This window comes from Priapulus caudatus, unplaced genomic scaffold (assembly GCF_000485595.1).
Source record: "Priapulus caudatus unplaced genomic scaffold, Priapulus_caudatus-5.0.1 Scaffold31, whole genome shotgun sequence".
Lineage (NCBI taxonomy): Eukaryota > Metazoa > Priapulida > Priapulimorpha > Priapulimorphida > Priapulidae > Priapulus > Priapulus caudatus.
Genome location: NW_014577092.1, coordinates 577,375 through 595,356, shown reverse-complemented (window position 1 = coordinate 595,356; position 17,982 = coordinate 577,375). Strand labels below are relative to the sequence as shown.

General features: G+C 43.8%; 1 protein-coding gene across 2 annotated transcripts in view; it reads right to left on the bottom strand.

Annotated features, from left to right (window-relative positions):
• LOC106816319 (partner of bursicon-like) overlaps nt 1-10,227 on the bottom strand; it is a 14,142-nt gene extending 3,915 nt beyond the window's left edge. Inside the window, exons 1-2 of one of the 2 annotated variants that reach the window (XM_014820904.1) lie at nt 10,114-10,227; nt 9,660-9,706 (exon numbers count right to left, since the gene is read on the bottom strand). The gene's annotated coding sequence lies outside the window, so the exon portion shown is untranslated. The remainder of the gene's footprint in view (nt 1-9,659; nt 9,707-10,113) is intronic. The other variant, XM_014820911.1, reaches the window with a different exon arrangement.
• Between the last annotated feature and the right edge of the window lie 7,755 nt (nt 10,228-17,982).

The following is a 17,982-nucleotide window of genomic DNA, read 5'->3' as shown; positions in this document are numbered from 1 at the left end:
CTCTCTCTCTCTCTCTCTCTCTCTCTCTCTCTCTCTCTCTCTCTCTCTCTCTCTCTCACAAATCACCGCTTTTGTATAGTTGTTAGATCCGCATTCCCGTAAATTACGCAAGGTTGCTACTACCGGTGAGCGGAATTCAGCATGTGATTTTGCACGTATGCTGTTGACGTCGGAGAGGATGGCCGTGCACAATCTCTGCAGGGCTTTGGAAGTTAGCACTCAGATATTTGTTGTAACATGGGTTCGGTGCACGTGTGCACGTGCTCATGAGTCATGCATCTGTGCGGTCCGCCTGGCCGTGCGCGAAATTGTTTTTCCCATTTGAGTTCCTGACCACAGCCAATCAGCGTACTCCATTCACTCGACTTCCTCGAAGCAACAATGTAAAATGAATACACCCTAACCCTAACCCTAACCCTAACCCTAACCCTAACCCTAACCCGTACGCGAACCCTAACACTAACTATAATCCAACCATATATATACGAACCATATATTACAAAACACTATCTATGGTGGGTCCGGAACTCGAGTGGGAAAAACAATTTCGCTGGCCGCGCGCGTGTGCGTCAACTAATGGGCGGTTGTGCATCGACGTACGTTTGTGCATGTGCATGTACGCGCGTACGTACGCCTTGTAGATACGTACTGTAGAGTAGCCTTTGTTCGAGGCGGGTGAGTGAAACAAATTCTTGTGTCGGCATAGATAGATTTCGTATTAAACTAGCTTTGAAAGGTACGAGCGTATTACTTAGCGAAATATTAAAGCACTTTTCTCCACCTATAACTATATAACTTTTTCACGACCATGTTTACTCCGGACATTTAGGATTTTCTAAAACGTTGAGTAGAATACAACAACGATATCATTGGTTGAAAATGTTTACGGATGTTTACGAATATGTCTAGAGAGACATAATACAAGATTGCGTGGCACAGCTTTGCTGTTGATTCTAAGCGCTGCGCGCGGATGAAACGTATGATATGAAGTATGAAGCGCTGTCCGCAGTGGAGACGTGCGCCAAATTCGAGGCCCGGCGCACGTCTCCACAGCGGTCAGCGGATGGTCTGTAGTTTTAGAAGATGACAATGATTATATATGAACGATATTCTAGGAATTGGAGATTATAAAACAGTAACAAAAATCGCTCAGTCATGCTCCAGATTAGCTGAATCAAAAAGATAAGAATTTAATATGAACAAAACAAATACAATGGTTATAAAATTCACAAACAAAGAAAGGATAGAGAAGGATATATTAATAGGCAACCAAGTAATAAAAAAATGCACCAAATATTTATACTTGGGGAATTTAATTATTGATATAGGAGGTTATAACGATATGATAAGAGTCCGAACTGAAAAATGTAGGTTTATGATGATGGAAATATGATCATGGGCAGAAGAGCAAAATTATGGAAATCATACTATAGAAGTAAGAGTGAACTTATATGAATGCACAGTTTTACCTTCCTTCCTAAATAACAGTGAAACATGGACTAACTTTACTAAGGAAGAAGTAAAAATGTTGGAGGATTTCCAAAATGAGTGCCTGCGCAAAATAATAATCACGCAGAAAACCTATCAAAAGGCATTGAAAGACGATGAAAACTTCAAGGAAAGATACGGAGAAATCAGTAAAAATAACATATAGTTTCTATACGTAAATCGTGGTAAATACATTTAAAAACGCATTATTTTATTGAAAATCCCCATATTTACGTATAAAACATCCAAGAGATGGCGCTGTGGCATGTAAACATTAGCCACGTGCTTCGAACATTGTGTGTGTTTTATTGAATTGTTCAATTAATGAATGACGCACTCGTTCACTTCCGACAGCGAGTGAAAATGCAGAAAATTTTCTTGTTCGATGCGAAATGCATTGGCCGGGCATTTCATTGAGGGTGGGTAAGGGTATTTTCGTGAAACGTGATCGGCCGTTTTTATACCTCGTGAACTGTGAATTGCAATTTATTTTGTCTGTGAACTGTGAATGGACCACCTTGCGTGAAGCGTGATTTAGCTTTTATTTAGTCTGTGAACTGTGAATAAGAGGTCTCTTTCCTCGTGAATCAATGCCATGTCAGGCGCTCGGAATTTAGGCCGGTTTTGCACCGGTTTCCAGAACCGGGTCACATGGCCTCAAATTCACCAGAATTGCACCAATATAGGCTAATTTTTTTTTTAAATTCCCGCGAGGGCATTGCCCCGGACCCCCTAGCTGCAGAAGAACATAATGGAAAACTATATATATATATATATATATAATAGTTAGTATATATCATATATTACACCGTTCACTCACACACACACACAACAGAGTGGCGTAGCAGGGGGGGGTGTTTGGTGTGTTAAACACCCCCTTGCCTCTGCTCCCAAACAAAACTTAAAAAAAGAAAAAAAGAAGTGAGAAAAGGTGGAGAGAGGAGAGTCGTGTGCTGAGAGGAGAGAGAGGAGGAGAGAAAGAGGGAAAGACTGAGGAGATGAGAACAGAAGGCCTATTATGATGGAAGGCCCCCGGTATTATCTTGTTTATTACGGTTAGTATTTGTAAAGCAGTCCAGCCAATCGCGTAGCTCAAAAGTATAGTCCTCTACTTCCTACCATTCCTAGACGGTATTCTAAACATTGCATGAAACTGCGTTTGACGATACGCTTTTCTGTGCATCTTTTTCATCATTAAAACAATATTTTGGACTCTCTTTTAGGTAAGTAAAATGACAAGAGTCGGATATATAAAATTTTTTTTTTTGAAAAGTTTCTAAAGTGACCGCAAGGTCGCACATTTTCACTCCGAAATGTGAGAGCGGGGGTCGTGACGCCGAACCAAAAGGTATTTTTTGGGTCGGCCTTATTAGCCATAAATGGCTGTGTATCCAAGGAATGGTTATGATGACAAATTTTTCTTCTGCCCAATCATAAATGAGGTTTTTAATGAAACAAACAACAAGTAAAATATATATAATATCAGAAACATGCTGCAAGGAATGCGGTTTATTTTTTTAGGTCTTATTTTTTCACCCCTTTTTCTTTTCAAACTCGAGCCACCCCGCGTCCCCGCTCGTGCAAGCGCGCGCTATGCGCGTTGCGCTATGGCAGCGCTCCGCATGTCACTTAAACACTTTTGCGGCGTTAAATCTCCTCCGCGGGGATTGGGGGATGCCATTCCCCCTGCCCTCTTGAAGCGAAGCCGGGCGATGGCTCTGTACAAATATTCCCCTAAAGCATTCAGAAATTGAGAGAAAAAAAAGAAAGTAGGAGAAGAAGAGGTAAGAGGATCCCCGATTTACCAGACAGGTTTCATCAGCGTGGTTTTATGTGCTACAGTTCACATGACAGGGCTGCCACACAAGTCGGCCAGATTCGTAGTATTGGGCAGCTATTAGGATTTGCCCACGGGACAAACACATATTATTGTTCTAGACTTGAGTACGTTTACATCGTGAGCATTTCAGAAATTGCTTTACCGATCCTTTACTTTGCATTACTCTCAGCTATCAAAGCAGCTTTTTATCAATAGCTAGGTGTAGGCCTATTGCACGTTTGTCGACTTGTTCCGGTTAGGTGTACTTAGTAATCAGGATAAATTATTTGATTTCACTAAAGACAAACACAACACAACACAACACGCACACCTCCTCTCTCTCTCTTCACGCCACGCACACCACGCACGCTTACGCACGGCACGCACGTCTACGCACGCACGCCACGCACGGCACACACGTCGACGCCACACACACACACCACACACACACACACACACACACACACAGCCACAGCACAGCACAGCACAGCACAATCACGCCACAGCTCTGCTCTCTCTCTTCTCTCTCACACACACCGCCCGCGCGAGCACACACACCTCTCTGTTTCTCTCGCGCTCTCTCTCTCTCTCTCCTCTTTCTCTCGTCTCTCTCTCTCTCTCGCTTGCGCTCTCTCTCTCTTCTCTCTCTCTCCTATCCTATCTCTTCTCGCATTCTCGCTTTCGCTCGCGCGTGCGCTATATCTCTCTCTCTCGCTCTCTTCTCTCTCTCGCTCTCTCTTCTCTCTCTCTCTCTCTCTCGCTCTCGCTCCGCTCGCGCGCGCTCTCTTCTCTCTCTCCTCTCTCTTCTCTCTCTCTCTCTCCTCTCTCTCATCTCTCATCTCCTCTACCATACACAAACACAAACACGCACAACTCCCTCTCCTTCTCGTTCCTGACACACCACCACACGCACGCACACCCTCTCTCTGCTTCTCTTCTCTTGGACACATTACACACTCCCTTCGCAAAGCCGTTTACATAAGATTGCTTGAATGGAATCGCACCTAAAAATGGCCTCGCTTGCGTACGGCGAAAATCGTGACGCAAATTGACTAAATAACTGCCTTGTTGATAAATCGAACTAAGCAACCCACGTAAGTCGATGCGTACCACACAAGATTGCGCTAAAAATCATTTTGCGTACGCGCTTGAATGAATCATGAACCCTCATACCCCGGGACCCCACCCGTCAGTGCAAGCGCACCACGGGTATCAGTAGTCTACAGTTTCCAGATCGTGTACAGGAGGGCGTGGGGATCCGGGGTCCGGGACCCTTTTGCTCGCGCAGAAAACCGCGCAGTCTTGAGGGCGGCTGCGATAATTCGGAAAAAAAATTGTGGGGGAGAGCCCCCCAGACCCCCCTTCGCGTGCTCCCTTAACACCCCCCTTTTCGAAAAATACTGCTGTACGCCACTGCACACACACACACATACCACAAACATGGTATAAGCATGACTACTGCGGCAAGCCATATTTTATGATGTTTTCAGATGTGTTGTTGAGTCAAGAAGTACACTTGTATACTTCTAGGACCTGTATCTTACTGTAGTCCTTTGAAATTTTGAGCTGTTTAAACTGGGATTGATCCCTCTGCGCCGGCCATCCCTACGCTGATCTTGTTGACAGAGCGCGATTTACTTCAACTGCTGAATGGAGGAAAAGCAGTTTATTTTCACTGTGAACTGTCGAACAGTTACCCCCCTTACCCCCCTCTTCATTATATACGAAAAGCAAACAGTCTCGCCGACACACTACACGCGAGTAAACGCGTGTTACGATCGGTTGACGCGCCGCATTCATGCCCATCAACGAAGAAGGACGGCGGCTTGGTATAGGCTTATTACAGAGATGCCAAAATGCCCAACGAAAATCAGTAGCGAGTCGTAGTTTGCGCTAAACGACGTTTATTTTTTCGTTTTTTGCATGCCAAACTCCTATCGCTAGAAACCGTTCTAGCCTAGCAGAATGCCCTAGTTCTGAGATCCCGCGCATTGCCATGCTCGAATAGTACTTGGTACTAAAAGTTAGAGATAAGGGGGGCGGCGTAGACGTGTGATTGGTAAGACACAGTGTCAATCCTCGGCGAGCCTCGGTATCATGGCCGCAATCACGTTAAATTTAAAATTAAAAATTAAGTAAAGATTAACAACATTAAAATAAAAGTAAAATTTGAAATTATACGATTAATAATTAATTTAATTAAGTTAAAAAATAAATAATATAATTAACTTTAAGACCATTCCAGACTATAATCGTACCCATTCCCCTGTTAGTCGCAGTTGCCCAGAATAGGCAAACAAGAAATTTGTATAGTTTAGAATTCTCTCCAGCGTGTCTGGAAGGATTTTTAGCTTTGTTGACACAACGCTAAACTGGTTGGGGAAACATTTTTCAATTTTAGCCTAATTTGTCGTAAATACTAATGGTGATAATACAACTTTTGTAACTAATAGGCCTCTAGAATCATGCCGGTGTGATAGCACTCATTTTCGTTTATGGCGGCTTGTCCCAGTGATTCCATTTCTGATGTCACCTGTCGCGATTAAAAGGTCAGGGATCACCTGATAAAGTCCAGAAGGTCAGAGTCACTGTCGGCTCCAAAATTACCGGTATTTTACTTAAACGGGTAACTGACTTGAAAATTATGCGGTTGCTGTTTAAGGTGTATTGCAGTCCCGTATTTGATCTGTTGATGATAGTAATGCATTACTTATCATGTTGCATAAATTAAAAATAATGCCTGCGCACATATGGGGTGAAGGTTACCATATGGCCATTATTGGGTCAAAATGCAACTTTATATACTAATGGACTAGAAGTCATGTGTCGATAACACTTTTCTACACAAAGTTTGACTCAGGAATCCATTTCTGATGTTTTTTTGCCGCAGTTAAAGGTCACGTTTTAAACTATAAGGTCAAGGTCAGGATCACTTTGGTTCAAAATTGACGAAATTTGCTGAATTTCCGTAAACCAAAATTGCCACCATCGGAATTACTGTCCCAATATTAATTGTAGATAATGGTAATGTTGCAAAGTAGTTATTATTGTTATTTTTAATAAGTTCTAATAATGTATGGGCCATATGGGATCACGGTCTTGCATTAGAGGTCAAGGTAAAATCACTAAAATTTATCAAGATTTATAACATTCACAATAATTATTGTTTATTTATTCATTTTAAACACGTATTTTTAAGTGAAATATACTCCACCCTATACATTTACTGCCTTATGAACATGACAGTCAGTAAAGCAACCAACATTTGTGAACAAGTTTTGCAATTAAATATATTTAAGACGAAATCAAATGACTAATAGATATTTAAACATCAAGAAACATGACTATTGCACACATAAATTTTGTGCGTGATTTGAACACAGATGTTCTTGTTCTGAAAATCAACCCTCCAGCTCGTCGTCTTCTTGATCCTCACTCCGATATTCATAATCATACTCATGCTCATCATCCTTAATCCTTATCATCCGCCTCTTTCTTGGTGAATGGGTTGCAGCACGCTTCACCGGCTGTGCAGAGGCAGTAGTTTGTGCAGCTGAGTTTTTCACGCTGACAGCTACATTTAGCTTCTTTGCATGCCACCCCATTGCTCGACAGCATCAGCAGATCACATTCATTAGAAACGGTGGTCCCAGTGTGCCACTATCAATGCAAGGACAAGGTATCCCACCCTTTATTTCCCAACCATACTCTGAGATGGAGACATCTGGAAGACCCTGATGTTCGGCAGCCTTCCAAAGGGTGGGCACGACGCACATGGTGGTAGAGATTTCTGTCTGTTGGCGGCAGTGACATGATGCGCAGTGGTTTCCCACGTTTACGGGTGTATAGATTGTAGCGAGCATGAGTCATGGAGGTGCCTGCAGGTTGTCCATACAATGCTGCAAAGAATTGCTGCCCAACTGCCATCAGGTCCGCATCAGTGGCACCTTCTTTACCCAACACGTTAAACAACCACTGCTCATCCTTCTCCTGGGCACGATGCAGGCTTTCCTGGGTATGAATGACTTCTTTAAAACTTGGCCCGCTAGTCACATGTGAGAGAGCAGGTGGGTGCACCCTGTTTCTTGCCAGTGTCGTGCAATAGAGCCAATCCGGCATCACCTGCTCCAGGAGTCGAGGGTAAAGCTGCAGCTTTTCAAAAACGGGGTATTATCAGTGTTGATATGCTTGGCCGCGCACAATCCCTCATTATGATACCACATCGATGAGATTGCTGGAATTCCTGTGCCATGGCGTGTGTGTCCCTCTGTCCATTGGGGGTGTAGATGTGTAGGTCGAGGCTGTCCATCCATCCAAATATGACATCCAGATATGACCCCCCCCTCTTTTCCAGCCCCATAGCCTGATGTAGCGCCACACTGTTGGTCCGCCCAAATGCTGCAGCGCTTTTACGGAAACGCAGATTATGTTACATAGCTGTGATGCGACAATTCTTTTATCAATTCTGAGCTTCCGTGCATGTGATGGATCTTGACAGCTAGACCCAAAGTGGTCTGGTTGTGGCAGCCAGTGATGTGACTTTGGATCGACTGGGCCAGGCTGAGGGACTGCTTAGTTACCTCATTATTTGACACAAGTGCTAATACGAGACGCAGTAGAGTATGGCTGGTCTGGCTAATGATGTTGCTATGGGTAAAGTTACCAAGATCGTAGAAGAGGTTGTTCGATTTCGTTACTTCCCGTGCCTCTTTCTGCACCTGGGGGATGACCATGATGCGTTACTCTGTGATCGGATAGACTATTGTGACAGAATAAATTGGCTAAACGATATCCCGTGCCTCTCATCTTGTGGTCTATGATAACACTCTATCACATTGTACCTGAAAATGATCATTATGGTGGCAATTTTGGTTTACGGAAATTCAGCGAATTTCGTCAATTTTGAACCAAAAGTGATCCTGACCCTGACCTTATAGGCTAAACGTGACCTTTAACTGCGGAAATAACATCAGAAAGGGATTCCTTGAGTCAAACTTGTGTAGAAAAGTGTTATCACACATGATTTAGTCCATTAGTTAAAAGGTTGTATTTTGACCCCATATGGTAACCTTGACCCCATATGGTCCAGGCATTATTTTAATTTATCAACAATGATAATAATCATTACTATCATCAACAATCAATACGGGGACTCAATACACCTTCACAGCAACACATAATTTTCAGTCAGTTACCGTTGTAGGTGAAATTAGGGTAATTTTGAGCCGAAGTGACCTTGACCTTGACTTTATAGGTTGATCCTGACCATTAATCGCGAAAGTAACATCAGAAATGGATTCGCTGGGTGAAACTTATATAGAAAAGAGCTATCACATATGATGCTATGCCTATTAGATAAAAACTTTTATTTGGCCACGTTAATTATGCAAATTAGCTCCCCAAAAAATTTCCCCAAAGTTGGCGCTGTGCCAACAAAGCTAAAAATCTTCCAAACATGGATCTGAATACATATCAATAAAAAAACCTTCTATTAACAATTTCTTGGTTTACTATTGAATGGATACGGCCCGCAATTACACTATGTGGGTTTTCGGACTAGTGGGCTTTCGGACTAGTGGGCTTTCGGACTATTGGGCCGTCGGACTAGCGAGCAGTCACCCATCGGCACATGTCCAAACACGTTCACCCAGGCGGCGGAATTATATACAGAGCGATAAAGCACACTGGCCTGGCTAGTATTGGTTCCGCTAAGACGTGACAGCATGGCATAAGTAGATACGTGTAAAAGGGGAGAGAAGGATCGAGAGAGAGGGTCTGGGTGTGGCGAGCGCGTACAGACGTGCGGGTGTATGTCGCGACATATGTGTTGAATAAAACCTGTCTGTATTGTACAAGACGTCTTCGACCATCATTGTCTACGATCACTGACCGTCGAGTTAGAGTCACGATCTGATAGCAGGGCTACACGTGTACGTATACGTACGTGCGTGCGTGCGTGCGTGTACGTGCGTGCGTGCGTGCGTGCGTGTACGTGCATGCGTGAGTGCATGCCTGTGTCCGTTCGTGTGTGCATGCGCGTGCCTGTGTGTGTGTAAAATCAAGAGCGTATTAAGAAGGCTTCTTAATACGCTCTTGGTAGAATGTGTGGAAGTCTGCGTGCATGTAAGTGGGCGCGTGAATGTAATTACATGCGTACGTGCATGCGTGTGTGTCAAATACTTGCGGTGCGGATGTCATGTCAAAATGAACTACGTAGCCAGGGGCAATCTCATGTATGATGCAATAACTTGCATGTATAGGCAGTGCGCTCGCCCGACGAGCGAACCTGCACATATTCTGATTCTTCTAGAACGTTATTACTACCTGCGTGATTGCATCATTATTAACTTACTCAGCGTGAATATGACGTGTCCGTTGTAGAATGCTTTGTCAGCTTCTCTGAAATGCGCACACAAAGAGGAACGCATATATGAAACGTCGCGCAAACGTGCGAGTACATAATACACATAGCACACATATTGACACGCGCATATAGCAGACATGTGTACATTGTGCCTACTGTTGATCAACGCGCTTAATTGCTATCAACTTAACGTAACTTATTAATTGTTCAAGCTTTCTTAAGAGTTTAAACGGACATGCATCTTGCACTCACTAAGTAGCGCCCGAGTATTAGCTCTCTTGCTGCGTATGACATCGTGCATCGAAGCATTAATCGCCAACGTATGAAAGAGAAACACGTTTTATCACATCTGCGCATGCGCGGGAACGCGCATCATCGCCGTCCCCGCTGCCTCTTTTTTTCCCCCGCCGCTAATATAAGTGAGAAATACTAGTACACTCACCCGTGCAGCTTTCGATGTCGTGTCTGTGAGGCTCGATGTCCTGTTCTGTGCATCGGTGTATGTCGCCTTGGATGTAAGACGCTCGTATAGCTACCGTGAGCGGCGAGTTGCAACCACAGCTGTTCGCGCCGGTAAGCACCGAAGCATTCCGATCCCTCGTGAACATCGGCCCACAGCCAATCACAGCGTCGCGTTGGCGCGTCTGCGTCGTCGATGACGCGAGCTGATTGGCTGGCGCCGGCGTCGATCGTCGGTTATAAGCGGCGCAGTGGACAGGTAGAGCCAAAATCGCCGACGCCTCGTTGATGTGCTGTCCACCTCCGTGTGCGCGTGGAACGTAATCACTTTGTATCACAACGGAAGCGACTCCGCAGTGCCTGCGTGCGTGCGTCCGTGCGAGCATCAACCGTGCGTGAGATATCGTGCCAGACAGCGCTCAGAGTATTATGAGGTGGTGCGCCGTCACTCGGTCAGCCCAAAGGAACGCCGCCGCGGCCGCCACGAGCGCGCGCATTGCCGCCACCGCTCGCTAGCTCCGACACTTCCAGCGTCGCTCGCGCCCATCGCTTTTCGTCGACGACGCGACGCTACCAGCAGTCAGCCATGATGCCGACGTCGTCGTCGGGCCACGCCGCGCCCATGCTTCTCCTGACGCTCATCCTCGCCATCGGCAGTCGCTCGCTGTCGCCGCCGATAGCGTGCGGCAACGTCGTCTACGCCGCTGCCTCGGCTCGTGCGTCGACGGTCGCCAATGGCACGCGCTCCGAGTGCCGCCTGCGGCGCGTGCTGCACGTCGTGCGCGTGCCCGGCTGCCGGCTCTACCCCCTCGCGTCGTTCGCCTGCGGCGGTACATGCACGTCTTACGTGCGCCTCATCGAACTCGTGCCCAACTCCGTGCACGTCGAGCGCTCGTGCAAGTGCTGCCAGGAGAGCGGGCAGCGCGTCGCGCGCGTCAAACTCACCTGCTATAAGCGTCGGCATCGCTACGTCGTCGTGAACGTCGCCGCGCCCAGCAGCTGCCTGTGTCGGCCGTGCATCGGCGCGCACACGTCGGCGCTGCAGCTGACGCAGGTTGGATACGCGCATTAGCATCCCCCCCCCCCGCCGCCGCCGCGTGCCGAGCGACCGACCTGCAGACGGTCAGGACTATGGACGTGGTAAAGGCTGCTCTCCCGCCGTCGCCGATGATGAAGACAAAAAACAGCATGTGGGAAGATGAAGACAATCCGTGGCGACGACGACAACGACGGCGATAGAAATGAGTAAATATCGTCGGTCGATACTGACGACTATAACAACAATATGAGGAGGAGAGGCGAAGGAGGAGGAGAGGGGAGAAAAGAGAGAGGAGGGAAAAAGAGGAGGACGATCGAGATTGCCGATGACGGCGATCATAAAAAATCGAGGAGAAGGAGGTAGAGGAGAAGAAAGAAGAGGAGAAGAAGAGAAGGAGAAAAATAATGAGGTAGAAAAGGAATCCACAGCGGATCGGTATGCGCCTGTGAGCCGTGTGTGTCCACGAGAAACAATTATGGAACTCGACAACTCTAGCTTTCACACCAAGAAGAACTGGTATAAACAGTACCGTGTTTAAAAATGCTAGATGAGTTAGAGATATATAGATATATGTTATAAAGATATATATAGAGAGAGAGAGATGTTTGGGGTGTTAAACACCCCCCTTGCCTCTGTCCCAAACAAACATTAAAAAAAGAAAAAAAGAGAGGAGAAAAGGGAGAGAGAGAGAGTGTGTGTGAGAGAGAGAGAGGAGGGAGAGAAAGAGGGAAAAGAGAGGGAGAGAGAACAGAAGGGCCCTTATTATTATGAAGGCCCCGGTATTATCTTGTTTATTACGTTTAGTATTTGTAAACAGTCCAGCCAATCGCGTAGCTCAAAAGATATCCTCTACTTCTACCATCCTAGACGGTATTCTAAACATGCATGAAACTGCGTTTTACGATACGTTTTCTTGCATCTTTTTCATCATAAAAAATATTTTGGAACTCTCTTTAGGTAAGTAAAATGACAAGAGTCGGATATATGAATTTTTTTTTTTTGAAACTTTCTAAAAGTGACCGCAGTCGCACATTTTTCACTCCGAAATGTGAAGAGCGGGCGGGTGACCCGAACCAAAGGTATTTTTTTGGTCGGCCTTATTAGCCAATAAATGGTGTGAGTACCCAAGGAATGTATGATGACAAATTTTTCTTCTGCCCAAATCATAATGATTTTAATGAAACAACAACAAGTAAAATATGATATAATATAGAAAAATGTGCAAGGAAATGCGGTATTTTTAGGCGTTATTTTCATTTTTCTTTCAAACTCGAGCACCCCGCGTCCCCGCTCCGTGCAGCGCGCGCTATGCGGCTGCGCTATGCGCAGCGCTCCGCAGTCACTAACACGGGCGTAAATCCCGGGGGGATGGGGAGATGCATTCCCCCCTGCTCTTGAAGGAAGGGGGATGGCCTGTACAAATATCCCCCCTGAGATTCAAAAATGAGAGAAAAAAAAGAAAGAAGGAAGAAGAAGAGGTAAGAGGATCCCGATTTACCAGACAGGTTTATCAGCGTGGGTTTTATGTGCTACAGTTCAATGAGGCTGCCACACAGTCGGCAGATTCGTAGATTGGGCAGAATTGGATTGCACGCAACACATATTATGTTCATAGACTTGAGTTTGTTTACATCGTGAGATTTCAGAAATTTTACCGATTTTACTGCATCTACTCTAGCTATCAAACGCAGCTTTTTATAATAGCTAGTGTAGGCCTATGCACGTTTGTCGACTGTCTGTAGTGTATTCGTATACACCCGCAATCCGGAGATACAGACTAAAACGTACGACCGGAAATTTCACTTGCGGCGGAATATGACCAGTGCTGTAATAACATCGTTTTCCTCGGGCATGTTACGTAATGTACGTAACCGAATCTCGCGTGGCAAGGCAGCGGCGGACACATTCGCATTCGTATACAACTGAATCAACAATGTGCTGACAAATAGACAAAATCCCCACCCGATAGCCAGCGAGTATACGTGTACTATACGAAGAACGTATAAGCGTAAAAGAGAACGTGAGAAAGGCCTGTTGTTTATGCACGTAGATATAACATTCCTATAATCTAATAATTCATCTACAAGGGACCGATTCGAATTTGCTTTCATTGTTTCGGTAATTCTTAAATGAAACTCTTTCTTATCATCTTTAGTAAACTGTGACATTGAAGTCTTCTTTTCCGCTGTTCGCGGTGTCTTCTACCGATCCGATGGACGACGTAGAACTACGTATTCGAGTCCCTTAGTTATGGGCTACCAATACGAGATTACGAGATTATAGAATTGCACAAGAAGGCGACTGCTAACTTGAGTTGTGTTTTAGTGTTTTGTGTTGTGAGTGTGTTAGTCGCCCCTGCTGGCGCGCAATGTTAACGCGTATAAGTACAAGACAGCTCATTACAAACAATTACTCCGCTCCTATTAAATCGTCGCTGAAGGTAGCGAATGGTCGCTTGTCCTCTAATAGTGGGGCAGGTATATGTGTAAATATTAGAAGAAATTGTGGGTTTTATAATAAAAGCACCAAAATTGGCATGTATGATGTTTCGAGTACACTAGTTAAATGATTTCAGATATAGTGCCAAGCTGGATTTTTTCCGTAACACCCATAACAATAGAAAATCCAAGATGGCCGCCTCGGGATTATAAATATCAATTAGGCCTAAATGTTTTATCTTCGTAAATGACACGTGCTCTATCTGGCTGGCAAGAGCATCGGAGCAGCCTACATAGGGGTGCTGGCGTGCAAAGGGTGCAAATACAAGAGTGCGCCGACGAAGCTCTACACGGAAGGGGAGAGGAGGACAGGCGCTTCGAAGGGTCCACGGCCGGCAGTTCCGAACACGAGGCTCGCAGTGGCGGCCAGCAGCTTCGGGGGTGCTGTCACCGATACGCGGTATGTCTTAGCGCACCTCGACGTAGCGATGCCGAGCACCATCACGATGCAGAAAGCCGTCAACGAGCTCTCACCCGTTCTGCAGGAATTTGCGGAGACAGCCATGCGCGAAAATCACGAGCTTCTCAGGCAGCTAAAGGCCATGCTGCACGAAAGGTACGTCCGCGATGGCGAACCGGTGTTCGTGTGAGCGCAGACGGATGTACAATACATGAGCCCACAGCGCCCCGTTTCGTGACACCTGTGCGATACGTCAAGATCATCGGGCATACGACCACAGTTGATGGCGTAAATAAGCCTGTGAGTTCGGCAGGATGCATATTTTACAATTTCATTGCCCAAATCATTCACGCAGACCTTTTTGTAGCGAATTCGGCCGTACGTCTTACTTTTAGTACTAGAATTGTAGCATGCCCCCGTCCAAATCATGCAACCATGTTGGTTTTTTACACTTTTTTCGAGTATTTTGTGCAAAAAAATTAACTTTCGCTGCTCACTGAGTCGTTCAAAATGCCTCTCCTGCATTCTGCACTGAAAGTAGTTCTCGAAAACCACGTTTTTCGGTGATTCTATAGCGTAAACACTCACCCCACGGCTGACTTTAAGGTGTTTTCCAACAGTAGAGGGCGTCCATAGGCAGCAGGCCTGAATGAGCAGCACACAGAAAATAATTAAAAATACGTAAACAGTTGCTATAAACACGCAGCATGCATTTTATTCATGCAAAATCACTGCACATTAACCGTACAATCTTCACTCGAAACTTTTGCCAGCTCTATGATGCGAAATTCCACCATGTTTGTCGGGTACCCCTCAACTCTCAAACGCAGCTGCCTGGTCACCATGGCTACGACAACCCACGCATTTGCACAATTTTTCTACAAAACCGATTAAAAATTCAATCATTTCCAGACGTCTATCGGACATCCATCTCGCGTGTGCAATGCACATTTCTGCACTCTAATGACGAAATTTGCCACGAAAAATTCGAGAAAACTGCTCTTTTCTACACGAGAAATAGTGCGCACGAATCACGCGGCGGCCATCTTTAATTTTGGCAATAACCTGTGTCATATCCTAAAATATATGCATTTTCACTGAAATAATTACACCATTAGATTCTGCAAGCCAAATAACTAATTAAAAGACACTTTATTCATGATTTTATGTTAAATATTTACGAAGATAACAATTAATAGCTATTTAGAATCCCGTGGCGACCATCTTGGGTTTTCTATTGTCACGAGCGTAAGGAAAAAATTTAGCTTGGCGCTGTATCTGAAATTATTTAGTATACCCTTAACATCATATGTGCCAAATTTGGTGCTTTTACCACAAAACCCAAAAAATTTTCGCGTATCTGCCCCACTATAGGTAACGTAGGGTGGCGGTCTGCCTATGGGAAATGATTTCCCACCGTATTACCGTGAGCTTGATCAAAGAATTGTCGAGCGGTGGCGACACCTATCCTTAGAGCACAGCATCATACAGATCGATGTGCTGACCGCCAATATAGTTTATCATAGGAACAAGGTACGGGTACTCTAGGGTCTCCTATTAAAAGCCCTTAATAGTATTCAGTGTAGTTTGATAACAAAACATTGTATAACACTGCCACAATGCAACGCGTTGTTAATCACGGACGAACACATGGCTATGGTTGAATCATGGTTATGGCTCATAAGTTTACTGGACAACAATGTTGAAAAATAGCGCACATAATAACGTTATGTGCGCATAATAACGTAAGCACATAATAAGCACATAATAAGCACGTAATAAGCACATAATAAACACATAATAAGCACATAATAAGCACATAATAACGTAATTAGGCAGTTTATATAAACAGGTTAAAATCGCTAAAGAATACCCAATTCACATAATAAGCACATAATAAGCACATAATAACGTAATTAGGCAGTTTATATAAACAGGTTAAAATCGCTAAAGAATACCCAATTCATTCTGAAATAAATTTATAATTAGAATATAAATATAAAGCATGGTTGAGAACAAATATGTAACATTACATATAAAATTCCCGCACTTCGAAAAAATGAATCGACTATTTGCAAATTAAATACAAAATGAAAGAACATCAATGTATTTATAATTTTTAAATATTAACATATGAAATATGGTTAAAAACAATACATGGCACATGAGCTATTGACAAACACGAAATAGCCATGCAGACAAGCGGAAACAAAATGACCTCCCTTAAAAATCATGTTAACACTTATCCCACTTTAGTTTTAATGTTTTGCAATTTGTACAGATTTCCGCGATGTGTTATACAGCGCCATTCTTGAAAGGCTCTGTTTGATGCTTGCAAGTGCAACAGACTTTGGCTGAATTACAAGTTACATGGTTAGCCACGTTAAGTGGTTTTGTGGGATATTTGGCACATTCGTCATAACCTAGGCGCTGATTTTAAATTTATATAAACCAGCGTGCGACGAAACTCCAGTCTTTTCTGTTTGAGCTAATTATCGTGTGGGACCTACTTAGTCCAATTCCTAACACTATTTATTATTGTTTTAGAGCACTAGACTTCTAATTATTCGATTTGTAGCGAGAGCTCTTTTTCCTCTTTCGTAAGTTCAGAGTAACGGACAATGAGTATGCAAGAGTATTCCTGATACACCCTCAGGAAATTAATATAAGATCTTCAAAAATTGGATCTTTTTTAAAGAAGTAGCACGGATATTTTGTTACTAGCTTAAGATAATAAAATCTACGTCAGTTTTTATTAAGAACCATACATCTAGAATTTCTAGAGATGCCACACTTGTTAATTGGAGATAGTTTATTAAATGTTCAACAATTTGTGAATCGGTTATCCAAAAAGCCGAGAGTATAACTTTACACTGGGGTGAGGGGATTTTTACTTTAAGGTCGCGCAGGAATTGATTGCTATTGGAAGGTATTCCGATATATATATATGGTAGATATAGTTTTCAGTAGAACCATTTTCACTCAACTGGCCTTGATTCTACAGCATCGTTGGTCATGAAAAAATCAAGGGTAGTGGTATCATAGTGCCTTGGGCCACATTGTCAGAAACAAAATTCGTCTTAACAATAGTCTTAACATTAACTTTCTCCCATACACTCCATTATACTGCGTATGAGAAACTCGTAACTTTCGTCGTTTCTGTCATCAGTCAACGAGACTAAATTAATGTTAAGACCAATGTCAATACTAATTTGGTTTCTTAAAACGGGCCCCGGGAGAACACCAGCAAGCACAGGTGTCAGATTTATTGCCATTTTAACAAAGTATACGGAATCAATGAATCAAACGAGTCTGGCCGACAATGGAAAATGATTCGCCTTCCTTACGCGCAGGATTAAGGCAGTTTCAATGGTATGATTTCTCTTTAATAGATGGCACCACTGGGTTACGTCAAGCCCGTCGTTAGTAGGCGTGGCCATGGGCAGTGAATAAGCGTAGATAAGAAAGATGATTGGTTACGCTGGATTTTCGTGACAGCCGCTGTATTGTTTAATACAGTTGCTGAGTTTAGCGTAGGTAAATTTCCAGGCTGACGAATGTTCGCAGACGAGTGTCCTACATGAGATATTTAAGTCGCTTATATGAAAGGTAATTTGATATTAGTACGGCTGAAAAGCGTAATTAGACATAATGTTATCGTACTTAATATTTATAGATTAATTTTTATCTAAACTAGATCATGTGCATTGTGAGTGGTTGGCGTAGTGTTCCTGAATTATTTGGATATATTCGACGTTATTATGGCTATAATCTATTTATAATATCGTGAAAAAAAGCATCTTTAGATGACGCCAACGGCCAGAGATGATTATTACGTTCATTCGTTCGTTGCTTACTTATCCATGTGAATAATTATATATATATATATATATATATATATATATATATATATAT